The following is a 21,871-nucleotide window of genomic DNA, read 5'->3' as shown; positions in this document are numbered from 1 at the left end:
CAAGGATGGCAACCTCAAGGATGGCAACCCCAAGGGTATCAACCCCAAGGGTATCAACCTCAAGGATACCAACCTCAAGGTCAAGGTCAACCCCAGTACCCGTATTTACCTCAAGGTTATCAACCTACGGGTCAATACTCTGGTCAAAGTTATCAACCACCTCAAGGGCAATCATATGGGACTGCACCTTACAATTATCAACCCTATCCTCAATCCGGCTATGGATCTCAGTATCCTCAACCTGTTATGGGTCAATACCCTGGAATGTTAGTGTGGGATCCGTCACAGGGTCAACAGATGTCGCAACCAAGTATACAGTCGATACCTCAAGCAGGACAACCTGTAGTTCCTGGTCCACCCCAGCAACCGCAACCTGTCCAGTCAAGTGTTCAGACCCCTGTAACTTCGGTAGTTACTCAGCCGCCAGTTGCACCTGGTACTCCACCTCAACCGGCTGCAGCAACTACCGCCACATCTACCATACTTACTTCTGGAGTATCGGCAGCTCCGGTTTCTACTGTCCCTGTAACCACTCCTCAGACATCTGTACCGTTGTCTGGATCTACGATTCAAACCACAGTCCAGATGCCTGTAGGCCAACCTGGTACAAGTACGGTTGTTACTACTCAACCTCAATTTGTTCAACCTCCGTACCAGGGACAGTATCAACCTGGGCAAGCTGCCCAACAACCGGTTTACCAGTATCAACCGTATCCTGGGTACACTTATCAACAACCTCAGCAACCCCAGTACGGTCCGGTTAATCCTGGTTTTCCAGGAGGATATAATATCCCAAATGCGACTCCTGTTCCTAGTTATCCTGGATATCCTCCTCCTGGGGCCGGTATTGTGACCCAGAGTTTTAGAGATCCTAACCGGCAGTTACCGTTTATCGTAACTTTGGATTTACCAGACTTGACGCGCCTAACGAACGATCCAATTCAATATCTTCCGTTCTGGCCGTCAATGCCAAATAAGTTGCCCAGCGATATACCCAAGTTCGGAGGTAAGTCTGGAGAGGATCCGTCCAATCACGTGATGACTTACCACCTCTGGTGTGCTTCAAATTCCATCTCGGATGATTCGATCCGTTTACGTCTTTTTCAGCGTACGCTCATTGGTCTCGCGGCCAAGTGGTACATTGAGTTACCACGGGCCTCTTTTTACGATTTTAGCCAGTTAGCTACCTCGTTCTTAACTCATTTTCAGTTACCACTCAGATACGATAACGGTACAGAGTTATTAACTTCACTAAAACAATCGACCTCCACGTATATTTCAGATCACATTCATGAGTGGAGACGTCGAAGGAGACTAGTGAAAGTTTTTATCCCGGACCAAATCTTAGCTGAATGGTTTGTTAAATCACTATTACCAAGAATTACTGAAGATGTAGCTAAGGCCGGAGTAGTCACTGAGGAGCAAGTCATTGCTCAGGCACAATACCTTGACTTAGTTTACACGCAGTCGGGTACATTACACGAGAAGATTCCGGATCTTCCAAAGTCGAACCAAATCGCTGCTGCTCCTTCGGGATCTCATGCCGCTGATGGTATGATTGGTATCGTGACTACAAAGAGCAAGAAGAAGTCTTCCAAGGCTTCAACTACTCCTATTATCACTTTGCCCGATTCCCCGACAGGAGAGTCTTCTCCTGAACTTACCGCCGATATTCACGCTGTAGAGTCATCTACGGCCAAATCAAAAAATGGTGGAAAGAAGAAAGGAAAGAAGAAGGCTAAAGCAGACAAGGCTCCGAAGGAGAAAACTGAAAACTCAGAAACCAATGACGAAAAACGCAAACCTCGATATCCTTGTCTCATTTGTGAAGAGGATCATTTTACGAGAGACTGCCCTCATCAGGCCGAGGTAGTGAAAATAGTCAAAGGTTCTCCCACTCCTGCTGTGTTAAAGAATCCATTTCCAGAGCAGGAGAATAAGATGATAGGTTCTTCTTCGAATGCCAGTGAAGAACCCATTTTGATGATGTCTCATGTGAGGATTGCGACTCGATCGCAAGATTATGGTAGTAAGGCTCCTGTTGATGGCAAGGAAGCAGAATCTTCTCACTCTAACCCATCAACCTCAGCTCCTGGTTCTGATCCACTACAGATCGAAAAACCTAACCCAGACTTAGTGATTAAGCCGCCCGCCAAGGGTGTACTTCGAAGGTCTGCTTTCAATCCACATTCGAGGGCAGCCCAGAATTACAACATTGTTGAGGACTTAGTTGTTTCACCTTCAGCAATGTCGGCACTCGAAGTGCTGCAATCATGTCCAGCACAACGAAAATTGCTTTTGTCGGCTATCAGAGCTGTCGATGTTCAGGACCCGAACCTAATGATCTTTGATCTAGAAAATAGTATGCCACGTCTCCCCCATCAAATGGCTTTCCAAATTCCAGTGATAGTAAAAAACAGGCCTATTCATCGGACTGTGATTGATGAGGGAGCTTCTACGTGTATTATGTCGATTCAATGTTGGAGATCGCTTGGCTCTCCTTCGTTGAACCAATCCCCCACCATCCTTAAGGCCTTTGATGGCCGTGGGTTCCGTCCGTTTGGTATTCTACAAGAATTGCCTATAGGGGTCGAAGGTAAAACCGTTAGTCTGGATGTGGAAGTGGTTGATGCCCCTCTAGACTACAACCTTCTTTTGGGTCGAAGTTGGTCATATGCTATGACAGCGGTCGTTTCATCGGTCTTCAGAGTAATTAAGTTTCCACATAACGGTAAGATCGTGACTATTGATCAGCTGACATACTTTTCATCCGACCCAGCCTCTTCAGAGAGTATCCAACATGTTGGTAAGACGACAATCCCTTATAAGGACATTGGTGTAGGTTTAGTTAAGGATTCCGGTTTACTGGGAACTTTTCCTCTCCCTCCGCTCAGCGTAGAACCTTCGTTTGCAACAATTCATATGATCACGTCAGAAAACATTATTTATGATGATCCTTGGTATGTTCCATCTGACTCTGAGATAGACTCATTCGGTGATGTTATGCCGTTGAGTCCGTATGAAATTGCTTATGAAGCTCTTATGTCTTTTACTGACTTTCATTCAACCGAAGTCGACCAAATGAATGTGGTCAGTGAAGAATCCTTTTCACCTCACCCTTAGAACGGATAGCATTTCCCGAAGTCGTGTCATCTGACGAACAACTTCGCGAAATCCTAAGTGTAGACAATCTACCATGGGAGGATCTCCATCACAGATCTTCGTTTTTACCTAAGGATGATGCATTTGAAAATGATTTTTCATCTATCTTTACCGCTGAATATGTCAAAGACGCTCAAGATCCAACGAAACATTCTGATTCAGAGTTGAATTTAGGGAATATTTCTCGTACTATTCCCATTGATATTTCAGTGAAGCCCGGAATCGAGGAGAACATTCATATAGGTGCCTCATGTACAGAAGAAGAAATCCAAACTTACAAGGCCCTATTCCAAGAATTCCGCGACGTGTTTGCCTGGTCTTACGAGGAAATGCCAGGAATCGATCCTGCCATTGTTGTTCATGAAATCAAAACCTACCCGGATGCTCAACCCATTCGGCAACGGTTGCGTCAGATTCACCCTCGAAAAGCGGCTGCGATTAAAGCAGAAGTCGAAAAGCTGTTGAAAGCAGGTTTCATTTATCCGATCCCGTTAACGGATTGGGTATCGAATATTGTTCCCGTCAATAAAAAACAAGGAACAATAAGAATCTGTATCGACTATAGGGATATCAATCGAGCTTGTCCAAAAGACAACTATCCTATGCCTTATATCGATCAAATTATTGATGATTGTGCCGGCAGTGAAATGTTTTCCTTCATGGATGGTTTCTCGGGCTATAATCAAATCAATATTCTATCTGCCGACCAACCAAAAACGGCATTCATTTGTCCATGGGGTACATTTGCTTATTGCATATTACCTTTTGGGCTTAAGAATGCCGGCGCTACTTTTCAACGGGCGATGTCTTATGCATTTCATGACATCAAGCACATTGTGCAACCCTATCTCGATGATTTGCCTGCTCATTCTTTACATCGAGCTGATCACCTTGTCCACCTACGAGCAATATTTATGAGGTGTAGGCATTATCGAATTCGGTTGAATCCCCACAAGTGTGTTTTATGTATAGAAACAGGTCGATTGCTGGGATTTGTTGTTTCAAAAGCCGGCATTCGCGTCGATCCCTCGAAAGTCGAGGCTATCATCAAATTGCCTCCTCCTTCGAGTTTGCGCCAACTCCAAAGTTTGCAAGGGAAAGCAAACTTTTTACGCCGATTCATCCCAAACTACGCCGAGGTCACTAAAGGTTTTACACGGTTGTTGAAACAGAACACACAATTCTTTTGGGACGAGATTGCCCAACAATCTTTTGATGCACTTAAACACGCGTTGACCCATGCACCGTTATTGCATCCCCCAACTACAACCAGGACTACTTCTTATACCTCGCAGCTTCGCATTCCACCATTGGAATGGTGTTAGTTCAAGAAGATGAATTCGGAGCGGAGCATGTGATATATTATCTTAGTAGGACCTTGAATCCCACTGAGCTAAAATATTCGCATGTGGAGAAATTGGCCCTGGCAGCCGTTCAAGCTGTCCAGCGTTTCCGTCACTACATTCTTCTCCGTAAGACTACAGTTATTTCGGATTGCAACCCTATGATTTATATTTTGACAAAACAACTGCTAGGGGGCAAGTACTCTAAATGGATTGTCATCCTGCAAGAGTTCGACTTGGAGTTCGAGAAGTCCAAGTCTAAGAAATCCTTAGTCTTTGCGGAATTGATGTGTGATTTCCCGAGTGCTGACACAGAGACTGTGGCAGAAGAGTCCATTGCGGATGAATCTTTGTTTCTCATCAGTACTGTAGATCCGTGGTACGGGGATATAATCATTTATCTCCAAACCCAAACCTTTCGGCCTGAAGCTTCCAAAGCGGAACGTCAAAAAATTCGGTTTCAATCCCAGCCATACAAAATTATTGGAGATACACTTTATCGCCGGGGGGCAGACTTAGTTTTTCGACGTTGTTTAACTCACGAAGAGGCTGAAAGAGTTTTGAATGATTGTCACTCTGGAGCATGTGGCGGTCATATGTCTGGGTATGCCACAGCTCAGAAGGTGTTGCGCGCTAGCTATTTCTGGCCGTCTATGTTTAAGGATTGTATCATTGCAGTCAGGAAGTGCCACAACTGTCAAGTGTTTGATCGCAAGATGCGCGCTCCACCTGCTCCTCTCCACCCTATAATTGCCGTTGGTCCATTCGCCAAATGGGGTATCGACTTTATTACTTGTAACCCTCACTCGGCCGGGGGGCATGCGTATATCATCCTTGCGGTTGATTATTTTACTAAGTGGGCCGAGGCGATGCCTACATTCGACGCAAGCGGAAAAACAGCTGCAGTTTTCGTATTCAATCATATCATAACTAGGTTTGGTGTCCCACAAGCAATCATTACTGACCATGGGAGCCATTTTCGAAACGTCATGATGACTGAGCTTACAAGCCAGCTTGGTTTGCGCCACGATAGCTCTACTCCTTATTATCCGCAAGCCAACGGTTTGGTTGAGTCTATCAACAAAGTTCTAGTTATCATGATCCGACGAACCATTGGTGTTCATCGGTCGAATTGGCACAACATGTTATTTTCAGCGCTATGGGCATACCGAACCTCAGTGAAAAATTCAACAGGGTTCACTCCTTTCCAGCTAGTTTATGGCTTAGAAGCTGTGTTACCCATTGAATGCGAAATCCCATCACTTCAAATGGCTGTCGAATTACTTCCAGCTACTTCCGAAGAGGAGAAACGTTTATTATACTTAGCTAAATTAGATGAGACTCGACGTGACGCTACATTGGCAATCGAGACTCACGCGAAACGAATGAAAGCTCAGTATGATAGAAATGTAACCCCTCGAAGTTTTTTGGAAGGAGACCTAGTACTATTATATGATCAAGCTAACGATAAGCTAGGTGCTGGAAAATTCGTTCCCATGTGGCATGGGCCCTACATTGTAAAGCGAAAGCTAGCAAAAGGAGCTTATGAGCTAGTTGATTTTGATGGGGACTCTTTGGGTAAACCCAGAAATGGACTTTACCTAAAGAGGTATTATGCTTAAAATGATGGGTATGGAGAAATTTTTTAGATAGGTTAGATTTTCTTTCTAGCTAGCAAGTGTGTTAGTTTAGTCAGTGTGCTTAGCTTAGAGAGTGTGGTTTTTCGTCGTTATTCTGGCTTATCTTGGTTTTACTCTTGATATTGTAGATGTCGACGCCTCTCCAAACATACATTGGATTTGCTGATGGTGCTTGTCGTAGTACACGGAATATCTCTTCCGCAGCTTGGGTTATCTATTCGCCCTCTGACGAGTTAGTTTCTATGCATGGGGTAAGCCTCGGTCAAACAACGAATAACATTGCAGAATACAGTGCAGTGGTTGAATTATTATCCGAATCTATTTCATTTGGAATTTGACGTTTGATAGTGAGGTTAGATTTTGAACTTGTTGTATTACAGCTTAATAGAGTTTATGCCATTAGAAATCCTGTGTTATTAAGGTTGTTTTTGAGAGTGCGTCTCTTGGAACGTGAATTTGATTACATTGAATATCAACATATTCCAAGGTCCTTAAATACATTAGCAGATGCAATTGCTTCTCGAGTGTTGGACAGACATTTACAATAATCATGCAAGTAAATTTAAAAACATTTCATCATACATGTTAAACAGGATAAGCCGGTAATAATGATATATATAGATAGAAGTGTGTCAAAAATATATACATCGTCTTCGATCATAGGTTGAAAACACCTTATGATCGGCAAAATGATAGTACAAAAAGTCAAAAATGTCACATGTGACTACAAAGTGACTAGTCAATCACTGGTGGTGCTCTCTGTATGACACCACTGTGCGGGCTACCTTACGCAAAAATCTCCTAAACGGTCCAGGGACTGTGACTACGAAACGCTGAAGCCTGATAGGAATGTCGTCCATAGTAGTCTCAGGTATATCTGCCGTGAGACGCTCTAGATCATGCTCCAACTCAGCTAGTACTTCTGTTGCCGCGTCCTGTGGGGCCGGTACCGGTGCAGCTGGATGTAGTCTATCAAAAGGCCGGAGGTTGGCTGGACGCTGTGGACCAACATCTGCATTTTGAAAATTTTACTGTTAGTTTTTGAGATGATATATATGAAAAATAAAAAAAATACATAATTAGAAAACTTGTGAAAATAAAAGTACCTCTGTCGTCCCATTGTTCTCCCTGTATCGAAAAAACCTGGTCCTCTAACCAGTGAAAGTAACTATCTGAGAATCGAACCACTGCCGCACCCTCGTCAGGATGCCGGGCCATCACCGCAACCCATCGTATCAGCTTTGGCTCCCGAGGACCCAAGATATCAACAGTGAGTTGTTGAGGGATCAGCATTGGAACTCTCTCCAAGGCAAAGCTCACGACTATAGGCCCATATCCAAAAGTCTTTAGTCGTCCGTTCTTTGCCTTGGTCAGTTGGCTCTTCATATGAGCCGACACAGCTTCACACCAGTTGAAAATGGTGCCTTGATAATAGTCAATTGCCATCCGCATTTGGAATCCGGAAGCAATGTGTAAAGCGGCCGCGCCGCAAATTCTGGTAACCGTGAACGCTATGACTTTGAGTTCAGGCAGAGTGATGTGTTTTATCTCTATGCCTTTTGAATGGTGAGCCCCACGTGTGCACCAATCTTCGCGGAGACTATCAAGGGGTTGGCCACCCGGCCTAGTCCCCGCAAGATTGAGTTGCTCGCCTCTGTTTGGCAAGCCAGTGAGAAAGTATACATCCGAGGGCTCTATCTCGAGCTGGTGCCCTCCTATGTAAAAGCATTGTTCTTGAACGTTCCATCGCTCAACCAGCCATTCCAAGAATCTTACCTGGCCCCTCATGCCCGGTATGGTCCAATATTTGTATAATCCGCATGCTCTTAGGGCATCCAGGGAAGGTTGATGATTTATTGCAGCTTCATCTTCCTCTACATGCTCTCTTTCTCTCCAGTCTAACATGATTAATGCCCTGCACATCAAAAATAGCAATTAGAAATTGATTTGGGAATTTTTGGTAGTTTTTTGAGGGAGTTGGGGTTTTGAAATGTGCACTTCTCGGAAGACGCACCCCGGCTTTGTAGCACAGGGCGCCCGGACGCGGCTGGCCTGAAGGCGGACCACGTCTTCCGACCATTTTCCCGTATGAGAAAAAGTCGGGGGACGCAGGTCACCCGAAGGGCACCTGCGTCCGCCGAGAGGCGCATTCCAAAACCAAAACCCCCCCAAAAAATGAAACTAAGACCTAAAAATTAATTCTAAACGGATAGAAATGCAGAGTAGGATGTGTAAAATACCTGGATGAGATGGCGTTCGATTCCGACGGTCAGATTTTCCGCAGCGACCACGGGAAGTTTCTTGTCAAAAGCTCCTTTTTCAACCTCCAAAGTCAAACGGTAAAAATGACATGGTAAAAGGTCTTTTTATAGGTTTTTTGGATGAATTAGTTCATTTTTTACCATGAAAAGATGTTTTTCGATGTATTTTTGCCTATTTTAAACATGTATGAGTAATGTGTTGCTTTTGTGCAAGACAAAGGGTTTTCGAGGGAAATTGTCATTTTTTCACAAATAAAAATATCAGAGTCATCTTTTAAGCCCATTTCTGACTCCTAAAACATGAAAATATCGCCGAGCGTTTCTTTTACACTCGTTAAAATGGAATTAAAAGACGGTCCCCTTTTAGCTCTTTTCTGACCGTAAAATCAGGAAAAGATTGTCGGGTTTTTGTCGTTTCAAACTCGATAAGGAAATAAAACGACGTGTCCTTGATCGCTTTTTACTTTTCAGGTCGACGACACTATTATGAAAGTACTCCTTGGTCGCAAGATCAAGCGGTTCCCCCAGGTATTATTTTATACTTTTTCGGGCTTGAGGGACACAAATTTACGAAAAAGTTCAACGTGGAGTTTCCTTAAGTTTTTCAGACTCTCTAAAATTGAAAAACGCCGAGTTTCTCCTATACTGGGCTCGTTAAAATTTTACAGTAAAGGACCTGTTCAATTACAAACAGGAACGAACCACTCCTTCCTAGGGTTCGAATTTAAACTAGGTTGGACTCATCCGAAGGATGAGCTTATAATCAAGCATATGTTATCCTCCTCAAGCTTGTTAAAAATAAAGAGGTACTTGCCAGAAATGGTGGGGGAAAAGAGAGAAGAATGAGCCTATTTGTTACCTTTTATCTCAAAAGAAACTTTATTACCGCTCTTGAACACGACACTTTTCATTCACCTGGGTTGGGAAATCTTTTACCTCACAGTTGACCAAACCACTTTGAAAGTCTTTAACCTGGTTCCGGGGATTAACTTTGAGTTATTCGTCACCAAGCCATCTGTCGTGTCGTTATGTGTTCAAGAGGTCTGCAAGCAAAACTTTCATCTGCAAAATACTTGTCATCCATTTGACCACCCCTGAGTCAGTCCTTACAACAACATTTCTTCAACTTGGACAATGATTTCGTGTTGCAGGCTTGCCTGCAATGGGTCGCTTTCTATCGACATCGACACATTATCTAGAAAGATGACTTAGGAATCGACAGTACCTTGAAGTCTGCATGCATCAATGGCAGGTTTCTCGCCTTTGACGTCAGTTTACATCATTGACTTTCGATCAAAGGATTCCGTGAAGTGTTCGACATCAAAACATCTATTCACATTTCACGGGTTGTGCTTGGTACTTTGAGAACCATTGAAATTACTGGTGGTCTCTCTCACGCTTGTTAACAGTTTACATCATCGACTAGTAATCAAGTGGTTTCTAACATGTTCGACATCAAATCATTTAATCACATGGTTAGAATCGTACCAATTCGGGAAGTAGAAGTGAAGACCCTGGATCTAGTTTCTACCATCCAGGCTGCGAGGAGTTTTGTATTCATTATCTATGTAGACTAATCATAAACAGATGGCTGCGTCCATACTGTGTCTACGAAAGTCTATAAAAAATGATGTATTACAGGATCATTCCTGTATCAGAATAGTTAGTCCATTAGTTAAAGTTTTGAATCTGAGTATGGGAATGCCTACCTCAGCGATGATATAATCTTATACATGTATTTTGTGTTGAAAATTGCAGGTTCCAACCAGGTCATCCACAAGACAATCCTTGAAATGATAAAGTGCTTCACCCTTCCTAGAATTACAAAACCCTAATCTATTCCAGGCTTCGCACTTTAGGGGGCAATCTGTTACACTAAAAAATGTCACCATGACTACTTACAGTTAGTATGGCTCAAATCAACAGTCATGCTACCCTCTTAGGCAAGTCTTATGCCTCTGCTATCCATCTCAAACTCAAAGAAGAGAGAAAGTCTTGTAAAAAATATGTTTATCTCTGGGGTCGCAGGTTCTCTCTAGCCTTACCTGCGGGGACGCTCACCATGTTCACAAAAGTTGCGTCCATGGACGCTCTGTATGTTAAGGGACAGGTGCGTCCTTCTATAAAAGGCAAAATGCGCGAGTTTCATCTTAAAAAAGTTACTTGTGGTTACTTCTAGAACCTTCTAGAGGTCGGTTTGATGAAATGGATGCGCCTCCAGTTGGTTCATGTATCTCTATTAAGGGGGAACTTATCCCATCAATAAGGGAGCTATCCCACCCAAAGAGGGGGATTATCCCATTGATGGTGGACCTGAATAACCTCTTTACAATACTATAAATAAAGACATTGAGCCAGAGGGAGGAGAGGTTAGAGCTATACATTTTCTTTGGGTAAACGCTGCAGGAATTAGGACTCCCATTTAGAACCTTGTGAGGAGAGATTGTCTTTGCTTGATTCTACTTGGAAGTGGGTGAGCTTTGTCAAAGTAGAGGAAAACCCTTGATGGACCCTGGGAGGAACTTGCACAACACCAAGGCCAGGTTGTAAGAGTTTCTTTGTTTCGTTATTAATACAAACTGGTTTATTTTTCTCAATAGCTTGTGTTAATGAGTTATTTCATGTGTTCCTTGGTCTGCATGTTGAATATATGTTTTATTATATGAAATACAAGTGCTTGGTAATTATTTGATTGTTTGTGGTTGCAGGAATTGACATGAAGGAGGAGCTCATCCGGATCGGCAAGGACGGACTACAACAACAGCGTTTTGGAATAAGGTAAGCCTAAACACTCATAGTTTTCATGTTGTAAAAGGTATATTTAGAGAAAGATCACTCCATTTTGTCTTGTTTGTCGCTAGAGAGTTTAGACTCCTAGGGAGGTCAGTTGTGCCCGCACAAACGACTTTTTCCGCCACGACAAGTCCTCCAAGGACTTTATCCTGGTGTATTTAGCTTGTGAAGAGTCTCTCTCCAACTTGAATTGAGCTATTATATTGTCTAATGAATCCTGCATCTTGTAAGCAGTCATGGCCTTTGTTGTGAGGGTGGAGTAGAACATTTCTCCAGCCTGATTGTAAAGTTCTAGCTGATCAATGGGATGAAAATCCCTGGCCAAGACCTCAAAATTTTCCTTCTTGTAGTCTGCTGAGGTCTTTGGTTGTTTTACAGTGGGCTACAAGAATGAGACCTCAATTTTTCCTTCTTTGATGTCAAAGGCTGACATTAGTCTAATCTGTTTTGGCAGTGTGAGTTTGAGATATGGGGCATATGTCTCTGCCTTCAGTCTCTCATTCCTCATATTTATCTCTTTAAATTTTCCTTTGATGTCTTTTTCCTTTTCAGCTAGCCTGACATAGGAAGAGATCTCCATACTTGGTTGTCTATCTATCAACTGTGTGTTGGATGTTGAGGGTTGTTGTGTTTCCTCTGATGCAGCGGCTTCTTTACCTTTCTGTCCCATTGCCTCAATGTCCATTATTTCTTCTGCTGTAATGTTATCCTCCTATTCAAAGACAGGATTCAACTTGGGCCTCCTGCTTGGCTCAATCAGCTCATCAGTAGTCTCCATGGCAAAGCTAGATGCCTCATCCCAGCTCCTATTAGGATTCTTTTCCTCATTTAGTGGAGTCTGTATGATAGGAGGAATGTTCATTGGCCCTCCTTTTTCTGGAACCTCCAAGAAAGATTTGTGATCAAATTGTCTTTCCAAATTAATGTGTATTATCTATATCCACAATAGTGTTGTCCATGTCAATGAAAGTGTTCTCCATCCACTCATCCTGGTTAGCAAATTGCTCAATTTCAGGTCTTGGGTGGTGGATGTATGCTCCCTACTTGACCTTGAGTCTGAGCTTGTTTATGACCCCATGAGGGTCATAGTTCCAGATGAAACTGTTTTTGAATTTCATTAGTTTAAGTAACCTATCGGCCTCTCGTACAACTTCTCTATTGTTGCAAATAAATAGGCCCATTTGGTTCTTTACTTTGAACTAGGTTTTCTTCCTATAGGCTAGGAAGTTGATCTCATTAGAGCTGATGATTTGCCTGAAGTACTCAAGAGAAAATATCCTCATAGGGAGGTATCTGGGCAACTTGTAGGGGCCTAACTCATAGCCATAAATCTTGATCTTAGTGTGGTTTTGGTACAAGTACCAATCTCCCACCTTGTTGTTGTTGGCCAATTGCAGTACTCTCTTAATCTCTGGGCCGATTCTAGGCTGAGCCTTAGAAGTCAACATGTTCATGACTAGGTATACAAAAGAGTCTATGAAGTCTTTGTAGGTGAATGAGGTGGAAACCTTGTGGACTAAGGGTGTCCGGTAGATGATTGATCTCTCCTTTCCCTTGATGTCCAATTTCTGGATCCTCAAAGGGAACTTATCTGTCTAGTAATACAGGAACATATGAAACAACACTGAAGAGTATTTGAAAACTCTTTTAGTTGGAAGTCTAGTGAACTTTTCATGCATTTTGTCTACAATGAATTGGGAATAATCATACATAATAGCAAGAGGCTTGCCCAGAGTGAAAATGGATAAGAAGGCTATGATGACCTCATCCACATGCTCATCTGATGTGTATCCTAGGGTGCATGAGAGCATGGTGATTATTCTCCTACAAGCCTTCGAAAAAATAGTGGCAACATAGGGTGGAATGTCTTTAGGAGTATGTCTCTCCTCAATGATGAAATTCTAGAATATTTGTTTGATTTTGATTGGGTCCAGTGTGATGTACAGGTCCAACAAGTTTCCAATGGACAAAGGAGTCAGATTAGGACTAGGGTGGATTTTCAGCATCTAGTTGATGGATTCAGTAGTAATGGTGAATAATATCTCATGGTTTGGTGCCTCAATAGCCCTATGGCTTGGAACATAACAGGCATGACAAAAATTTACTATGTCTGGGAATGGGTGAACTTCTAGGAATGTATACCTTGGGAAAATTGGATTCCCAATGGTTAATATCATCAGCATGGTTTAGGAACCTATCCTTGGCACAACAATGGATTCTCAGAAGGTGGCCTGGAGTGGTTGTGTATTTAATTTGAAAATCATGTCTGCCAGGGCCAAATGGTCAATGTCTAGGTGAGAGGTTGAGACCGGTCTGACATCCAAAGAGGTTGGGGCAACCATCTTTGTGATAAAATAAGGGATTTGGGCTTAAAAAACTTGTGAAAATGGGGTCTTGGAAACTCTGGTACAGGTATAGAGTATTAGCAGTTTGCAGGATAGGGGTTTTCGTATTTGAGTGGAAATACTCTCAATTCAATGGAAATTTATTAAATTCAATTAGTGATTCCTTGAATTTACTGTATACTTTTGAATTTGAGAGGGTCGTTCTGGTTTTGTGTCAAAATACTTGGAATTTATGGTTCAGGTTGCAAACTGGTTTTGCACGGTGGCTGCAAAGGTTTCTGTGGCCTGAATTGGGCTTTCGGAGCTTCTTCGGGTAGTAGACGACAGTGAATTTTGGTCGCAGAGGCTCAGGGTGTCGCAAAGGTATTGCTGAGGCTTTACAGAAAAAACGAGCAAAAATGGATGAAATGGGGCTTCTCGGCCTTTTTAATGGCAACGATTATATTTTGGCGGGGAAAGTGTTTTATGAACAGTGAGCGGTTTTTGCGTTGGGTGGGGAGGCGGTTTAGGGAGCCATCACACCGCTTTTGAGCGATGGTTGGTATTTTCACGAGAGCATGCGACTTAACGCGGTTCTGCCACGTAATCCAAGTGGGCTCGAGCAATACCACCCATATCATGTGCTCTCAGGTCAGTAAAAGTCGAGAGATGATTGGGCGCAATATGGGTGAGGGACATAGGATCTGGGGGTGCAAGGTCCAACGACCATCGTGTGGAGGAGATGAACGACAGGAGATGGGGGAGAGATTTAGAGGGGCCCAGGGGTTAGTTACACTTTAAATGTAATTAATCAAATGTATAATTGCACGATTATTCTGTAATGCGGGTTTATGGAGTATAGCGGGGAAAAGTGAATTTGCGGGGTTAATAAAGTAATGTGGGAGGGGAATAATAGTTAGTATAATGGGTTTTAGTGGGTTTTTAGGAAAATTAATAAAGGAAAAATGATTTTTGCATGGGAAAAGTGTTTCACACTAGGCAAAAGGGGGTTTTTGGGTAGGGGAATGAATTTGGAGGGTAATTTGCTAGGGGATTGTGTGAAACCAAGGGGGAAGGGTAAAAACGAAGGGAAAACGGGTTTTCATAAGAAATGAAGTAGTAAAAGGGGAAATTAGTTAAGTGTGTAGTGAGGGGTGAAGGAATGGGGGATGTTAACCAAATGAACTTATGAGAATTATTTTTCTTTCACAATTTGTCCTGCACACTAAAACACATGATTAAACATGATAGATGTGCTTATGCCTCAAATAGCATATATTTATGCAACCTTTCTTATACTTACCCTTTTACTTACCCTAACATTTTTTCTTCACTTTATTAGGTGCACTTAGGCTAGCAAAACCTTTTCTTTCCTTTTTCATTTATGAAACAAACTATCTACTTCTAACCTTATATCTTCCAAGGGCTCAGATTAAACTGATGAGCTCCTCTTATTTCTCTACCTATCTACTAATCTGCCAAGATTAAAGTGTTTGGCCAGATCTTTATTCTCTAGCTATAAACATGAAATTCAAAGCATGAAGTAGTTAAGGTTAAACAATTTCAATATCATGGGTTGTGGCATGTATGCCAAGCTACACACAACCATTATTTAAGATAGTAAATTAAAAAGTAGTGGCACTTGGACTTGCACACTTTCATGATCTGTTTTTGTTTGGGGTTCATATATTTTTTTTTTTGATCTTTTCTTATTCTTTTTTTCCTTTGATATTTGTTTTAGGACATACCCTCTTTACATTTTTTAATTTTAATATGGAAAACATTTTCAGAAAGAAAAGGTATGCACAATATTACGAGACTTAACCTCAGCCAATTCAAAATTATGAATCCTATCACTATAGGACTCTAACACATCCTTTCACTTCACTCCCCATAGAGAGTGGTTCTGCAAGTATGAGAAATACGATGGTGGTGATGTCTTCTTAGGGGATGATACAAAGGCTATAATCATTGGTCGTGGAAAACTAAAGTTGAAGTTACAAGGTGGAAGGATTAGAACACTTCTGGGTGTTCTTCATATTCCTACATTGGCCAAAAATCTGATTTCTATAAGCAAGCTGGATGATGCAGGTGTAAAAACAGTGTTCGAGAACGATACATGCAAGATGTTTTTGGGAGCACTAGTATTGATGTGGGGAGTTTGGATTGGAACTTTGTACAAGCTGAAAGGTAGCACTGTTGTTGATGGGTGCAACAGTTCTGTGGTTCCTGAAAGTGGAGCAGAAAATCTAGTGGTCTCTGGAGAGAAGACTGTGTTGTGGCATCAAAGGCTTGGACATATTGGACAAAAGTGTCTTCGAATATTTCATGGTAAAGGTATGGTAGAAGGTATGAGTAATAGCTCTTTGGATTTTGATTTCTGTGAAAATTGTGTATATGGGAAGAAAAATTGGGTGAGTTTCCCCTCTGGTGGTAAGAGGGCGAAACATATATTAGAGCTTGTGCACAGTGATGTGTTTGGACCTGTGAAGGTTCCATCACTGGGTAAGTCTGTGTACTATGTATCATTTATAGATGACTTCTCAAGGAATACATGGATATATTTCCTTAAGAAGAAATCTAAAGTCTTTGACAGGTTTAAAGAATTTAAGGCTCTGGTGGAAAACCAGACAGAGAAGAAGATAAAGGTGTTGAGGTCAGATAACGGTGGATAGTTTTGTAGCAAGGAATTTGAAGAATTTTGTAAGAAGTGTAGTATAGCGTGATGTAAGACTAATCCATACACACCTTAGCAAAATGGAGTTGTAGAAAGAATGAACAAGACGTTGATGGAAAGGGCTAGAAGCATGCTCAGTGGTGCTAGGTTAGGACAAGAATTATGGGCAGAGGCGGTGGATATAGCATGTTACCTGGTCAAGAGATCACCTAAATCAACATTATAGGATAAGACTCCACAAGAGGTATGGAATGGTAAGAAACCCTCTCTTTCACATTTGAGGGTATTTGGATGTGATGCATATGTACATGTTCCAAAGGAGAAAAGAACCAATATGGATAGTAAATCTGAAAAGTGCATCTTTATTGGGTATAAGGATGGTTTAAAGGGTTATAAGCTTTGGAACCCAGTAACAAGGAAGGTTGTGTACAGCTGAGATGTGGTGTTCAGAGAGGTGAAATATGTTATTAAACATGGAATCCCATCAGAGGAACCTGATAAGATAGAGTTTGAGCTAAAGGAGGAAGAATCAAACTCTACGGCGGAAGAGGAATCAAAAGATGAAGAGCCACAAACTCCAGTTGTGAGAAGATCAGTTCGAGAAAGAAGGCAACCAGAAAGGTATAGTCCATATGCTTCCTGTTCAAATTTTTCTTTATCTATTATTGATGACGATCCCAGAACTGTGACGGAAGTAGTAGACTCAGAGGATGGCAAACTCTGGAAAGAGGCTATGGTTTATGAAATGGCGTCTTTGCACAAACATCAGGCTTGGGATCTGGTGGAGTTTCCGGTTAGAAGGAAACCCATTGGCAGCAAATGGGTGTTCAAGAAGAAGACAAATGCAGAAGGAAATGTGGAGAAATACAAAGCTTGGTTGGTAGAAAAAGGTTATTCCCAGGTGTCGGGAATTTATTTCGGTGATATTTTTTCTCCTGTTGCCAAGGTAGCTTCTATTAGATTACTTTTATTAGTTGTGGCTACTTTTGATTTTGAGGTAAAAGAGATGGATGTGAAGACAACATTTCTTTACGGGAATTTGGAAGAAGAGATCTACATGAAGAAACCTGAAGGCTTTGTGGTGAAGGGTAAGAAAGAACTGGTATGCAAGTTAAAGAAGTCTCTATATGGGTTAAAACAATCACCAAGGATGTGGTATCAGAAATTTGATACATTTATACACGGACTTGGCTTCACCAAAACCAAAGCAGATCACTATGTGTATTTTGAATTAATTGGTGACCGTGTTATTTATATGGTCTTGTATGTGGATGATATGTTGTTGGTTGGAAATGGCAAAGAAATTACCCAGGATTTGAAGACCCAATTGCCCTCCAAATTTGACATGAAATCTCCTGGTGCTACAAACTATATTTTGGGCATGGAAATTAAAAGAGATCGGGCAAAGAGGAAGCTCTGGCTAAACTAGAGGAAGTATGTCGAGACAATATTGTAGAGGTTTAATATGTAGGATAGTAAACCAATGAAGGTTCCTATTCCTGTAGGTGTAAAGTTATCTGCTCAATAGTGTCCCAAGACACAAGAAGAGGAAGAGGACATGTCCCATGTTCCATATGCAAGTGCAGTCGATAGCCTGATGTATGCGATGGTCTGTACTAGACCAGACATTGCACATGCAGTGGGAGTATTGAGTAGGTTTATGTCAAAACCAGGGAAGGAGCACTCGACAACAGTGAAGCGGATTTTTAGGTATTTGCGTGGCACTAGTGATTATGGCTTGTGCTACCAAGGAAGACCAAGATTTGACAGAGTGTTGGATATTCGTGGCTCTTTTGATGTAGATTGGGCTGGAGATGTGGATGAGAGAAGATCTACAAGTGGGTGTGTTTAACTTATTTGGAGGTGCAGTCAGTTGGATGAGTAAGAAACAATCTGTAGTGGCACTATCAACTACAGAGGTAGAATACATGGCAGCCACTCATGCAAGCAAGGAAGCAGTTTGGTTGCAGAGATTGTGTTCAAGTATGGGGTTATTGCGGGGAGCTATAAGGATAGACTGTGACAACCAAAGTTCAATTTGCTTGGCAAAGAACCCTGCTTATCATTCAAAGACAAAGCACATTGATGTTCAGTATCACTTTGTGAGGGATATGATAGAAGACAAAAATGTGTTGCTGGTAAAGGTGGGCACTTTGAATAATACTGCAGATGCATTGACAAAATCTATGAGCTCTGAGAAGTTCTCTTGGTGTAGAGAAACAATGGGCGTTGCAGGGGTGGATAAAGGACTAAGATCTCTTATGGCCCCATGTGGAAAGAAAACAACAAGTGGGACAATTTTGCATTTTGTTATATTCTTTCCATGACTAGCCTACATAGTTAACCGGGGGTTAGAGGGGGGGCAAGTATCCCCCCTCTACGGGGTCCGGGGCAGTGCCCCGGGAAGTTTTTTTTTTGGAAACTATATTAGGTTGGGTGGACCTACTTGTGGTTTTGTGCATGGTTTTGGACGTGATCGTTTTCGGTCCATGGTTTTGGACACAATGGTTTTCAGTCCATGGTATTGGATTCTTCGGCATGTATAAATATGTATTATAATATTGAAAGTAGTATAATGAAAAATCAAGCTATTAGTCCCGATTTTGGGATCCAGGGGAAAATCTCTGTGTATATGTGTGTTATGTGTTATGTGCTCGCATTGTTTATTTTCTATGTTTTAGAATTCGTATGCAGGTAATTTCTTTACAGGGTTAAAACCTACAATTATAACATGCATTACTCAATGCAAAACATAGCATCGATGAGAGGTGGCAGGCAAAGGTAACCGAGCTACAGAAAAGATTTGATGAGATGAAGCTTCAGTATGAAGCTGACATCAAACGAAAGAATGAACAAGTGCAACAACTCCAGCTTAGGATTGATCAATTAAAGAGAATCCTAAGCTTGAAGATTTCAAGAAAGAAGCAGGGGAACTTAACACTCTCCTTGCTCAGCAACAAGTTGTTTTCTGCCAGAAATTGACAGCAGTCAATGGTTTGTGTGAAACAAGCGATTCGCTAATAAATGAGTTGTCTGACCTAAGGACATACTTTTATGACATTGAAGAAAAGATTTATGAATATATTTACTGTTCAGACAACGCATATGGCATAGTAGTCGATCCTCAAAGGTTTCATGATTCATAGAAGGAAATCCTTTTTCAGGACTGGGATATGAAGATGAAATAGGTAGAAGCAACCATTTTTACCGTAAGAGATGTCTCAAATAACCTCACTGAAACCATTCGCGAGATTTTTTTCAACCCTAATTTCATTCAAGAATTCCCTATAGATGCCTTTCCCGATGTCAAAACACTAATGTAACACTGGCAGGATTGCTCCAAGATGAAGGTAGATAACATCAAAAAGTTATCTAGGCTAAATTTTGAACATTATTGACAACACCTGGTCAAACCGCATAACCAATGGCTTATGTTACGGTTCTTAACCAATACCACTGATGAGCCTCATCATTGGGTAACTATATGGAACTTAGTACACCTCCAAGCTTATTAAAATCAACTCTTCTCATAATTCCTTACATGTTTTAATGATATTTTGCTTAATGAGATGAGTAAAAGTAAGATGTATGTCTAGTGGTCTAATGTGCATTGATAGCAGGATTTTGAGATAAAATCATGGAAATTTTGGCTAATTAAGGGCTTAAACTCGAATGAGACAAAGAGGAGGGATTATAGGAGATAGATCCTCCTCATTAAATCCTCACTCATTCGAATATTCCTCAATTAAATCACACTAGCTCGGAGTTGCAAGTAACCGAGTCATGGAGATCATGGGCAGCCGAGCCAATGACAGTTATGAGCCAGTTCATCTTGAGTTTGGGAGGCAAGCCTCCCAAGATTTAAAGAAGTTGTTGGAGACTTCAGTGGCATAAATAAGGAGGCATGGAGCCTCATTAGGATTCAATTTTTTTTTGTAAGAGCACTAAGCATTTTCGAGTGCAAGTTTGTGGCAAAATATTATTATGTAATTTTTCTGATATGATAATGAGAATGAGAATTTTGTTGATCGAGCACTGTGTTGACTCAGAGGGCTAATTCTCTTGGGTTAGGGCCGAACCCTAACAAAAAAGTATCCTCTTCTTGTACTTGTATGTTAGGTTATTTCATGGATTAATTGTTGAATTGGTTTTGGTATTGTGTCATTGAAAGTAGTGGTAAATTTGATTAGTTTGCTTCCATTTGTGCATAAATTTAATAGTAGTTTAGAGAGGTAAATTAATACCAAAAGGGTTGATAGCAGGTGGATTTGGCCTCACTCCTCCCTTCAGGAACCATGGTTTCAAGAAAAAATCCTATTCAGCCCGAAAAAGACAGAATTCTAATTTCTTATGAAATTTAGGGTTTTCTGCTACTTAGGCTAGATCTTTTCAGTTTTCAAGAATAGGTTTCAATTGTCATTTTTGATATCTTCAGCTTTGTATTAGATCTCATGGTGTTTCACAATATTCTGCAAGTATTTCCATGCATGAACTACGCAACTAAATAATGAAATTATATTTTCTTAAGTTCATTGGAAATCTTTACCGTTTGATATGATTCAGGGATAAATGCCAATGATGTATGTGTTGCAGGAGTTCCAATAGTGCAGGAATATCTCATGCTAACAACCCCAACCTAACCTCATCCATCCATGATCACCAAAAGCCACTAAGTCCACCAACCAATTCATTATTCCATAAGGGTAACTTTCCAGGTTTGTTGAGCAAATCAAACCATTTTACAAACTTTGGTTTGAGCTTTGAGGAAGTCCTAGCCACCCCTTTGCCTTGTTTCTTCCATCATTGACCTTCCCTAAGCCTTGTACGACCTTCGAAATCACCCTTATTTATCTCGGGTGGATTTTGTAGGAAGATAGGGTATGTTGTTGGAGCATTAGGAGATCTTGTAGGAAGCATTAGGACATCCTATAGGAAGAATTAGGACATCATGTAGGACGACTTGTAGTGTCCTATTTTGAGACCGATTTGCAGAAAAAGCATCCAGGAAGATATGAGAAGACCCCTACTTGCCTCCCAAGCCATCTGACCTTTCACCACCATCTCTAACCCACCTGCCACACCACCAAGAAGATTTAGCATTCACATTTTCACAAAAAGGACAAAAAGGAAAAAGGAGTTATTGTGTTCATTCATGTGCGCAATAGTAGAATGTTTAGTTACTTCAAATTGCATGCCTAGGATAGTTAGGATTACACGCATGTTAGTTTAGAATTCTTCTGAGGTAAGATCTCTTAGCAATTAGTTAGATGGGTTGTGTGTTTAAAGCATTGATTTTAGTCATTCCTTATTGTAGTAGACAATATTTCAATTATCCCAATTAGTGCGAAATTCCCCTTTCTTCGTTGGTAATCAAACTCCTCAATCAATAGAAGGTTGGTTTGAGAAACCATAGTGGTCTATCTCCAGCTCAACAGTGACAAAGAGTGGACTCGTCGCATCTACTTGTGTATGCGACACTGTCACCTCCAAGTTTGTATGAACCCCAGGTTGATAAAGTAAAGTTGGTACCCCCAGGAGTTGTAGCATTCTTGCTGCAATACTGGTGCTCATCAACCATTGCTCATATGCTCCCAGCACTCTCTGATGCATTTTATGTGGGACAAATGTTATTAAAGCGAGCTCATCCTCCAGAATTGAAGTCCATGATATA

The sequence above is a fragment of the Pinus tabuliformis genome, chromosome 2_1, assembly GCF_031772625.1.
Source record: "Pinus tabuliformis cultivar Carrire ecotype Pingquan chromosome 2_1, CPIR1, whole genome shotgun sequence".
Taxonomy (NCBI): Eukaryota; Viridiplantae; Streptophyta; class Pinopsida; order Pinales; family Pinaceae; genus Pinus; species Pinus tabuliformis.
This window is presented reverse-complemented; position numbering follows the sequence as displayed.